This window comes from Rhagoletis pomonella, unplaced genomic scaffold (genome assembly GCF_013731165.1).
Source record: "Rhagoletis pomonella isolate Grant_MI unplaced genomic scaffold, Rhpom_1.0 Rhpom_scaffold_00006, whole genome shotgun sequence".
Lineage (NCBI taxonomy): Eukaryota > Metazoa > Arthropoda > Insecta > Diptera > Tephritidae > Rhagoletis > Rhagoletis pomonella.
This window is the reverse complement of record NW_023458560.1, coordinates 7,193,279-7,194,381: the sequence shown is the minus strand read 5'-3', so window position 1 is coordinate 7,194,381 and position 1,103 is coordinate 7,193,279. Positions and strand designations below refer to the sequence as shown.

Below are 1,103 nucleotides of genomic sequence, written 5' to 3'. Positions count from 1 at the left end.
TGTTCGCACATTTTCAAACAGCCCGGGTATATGAGCAGCGAGTACACTTTTTTTCGAGTAATTTGAGCAAAGTTTTTTTATTATATTGACATTTTTGGTAGCAACTTCTTAAATTTTTCAAATTATTGATATATAATGCAAAGATTGTTACATTGGTATTTAATAATATAATTTATTTAACATGAATTAGAAAGCAGCTGCTGACAAATACAATTTACAAATTTTCCTTTGTTTATGAAATTGTTCAAAAAACTCGAAAATTTTAAACAAATATTTGAGCAGTTGAACAATGAACGAGTTTCGAGCGAGTGTCGAGCTATTCGCATTGCTCGATAACCGGGTATCTAGAGCTCTAATACTTATTTCTTCAAGAAAATTTTCAAGGGGTTTGAACCCCAAAAGTGACCCCTTGTGTGCGCTAATGATCTGAGTCAAATCGCTCTATGAGTCAGTATAAACAAGGTAGGAATCTGAGGCGTAAGTACATACATAAAAAGGTTAAGGTACTCACGGTATCCGGAAGAAGTTACCAGCCACATATGATGCATGTTTCCACTACAACGAAATCCGCCGCAGGACGGTGGCTTCTTCTCAGCCTTTACGTTTCCAACAAAGCACGTTCGGATCAATAACAGTGGCTGTTAGGAAAACCGAAAGCATTAGAGGAACGTGAAAACAAAAATTAAAATAAAACAAGAATAAAGAATACCAATACTAAGCCCTTGGTATTTCCGGCAGCGCCGTTGCTGTAAGTGATGCATCCAATGCGCTAGATGTATGCGGTCGTGTTTTTAATGGTGCAGCTTGAGCAGCAGGGCCGTTGCTGATTTGACTAGGCGCCAAATCATCGCATGATTGCTTTTTTCTTTGCGCTGGTGGTGTAACAGCAAATAAGGAATCACACTCATCAAACTAGAGTAAGTTTTTCTGTTCCTTTGTGCCCAATAAAGGATTTGTATGGAATAGGTAGAGAAAGTACTTTAAGAAGCATGAAAATGCTCCAAGTCCCGATAGCGCAGCCGCCAAATATTCTACATAGTACCATTTGGAGTATGAATATGGACACTGATTAGATATGTCGAAAAGCAGTATCGCTAGCAACA

At 38.1% G+C, this 1,103-nt stretch overlaps 1 protein-coding gene across 1 annotated transcript in view; it reads right to left on the bottom strand.

Annotated features, from left to right (window-relative positions):
• Positions 1-1,103, bottom strand: part of LOC118740356 (ionotropic receptor 25a) — a gene marked incomplete at its 5' end in the record, with an annotated part of 75,815 nt that overhangs the window by 41,351 nt on the left and 33,361 nt on the right.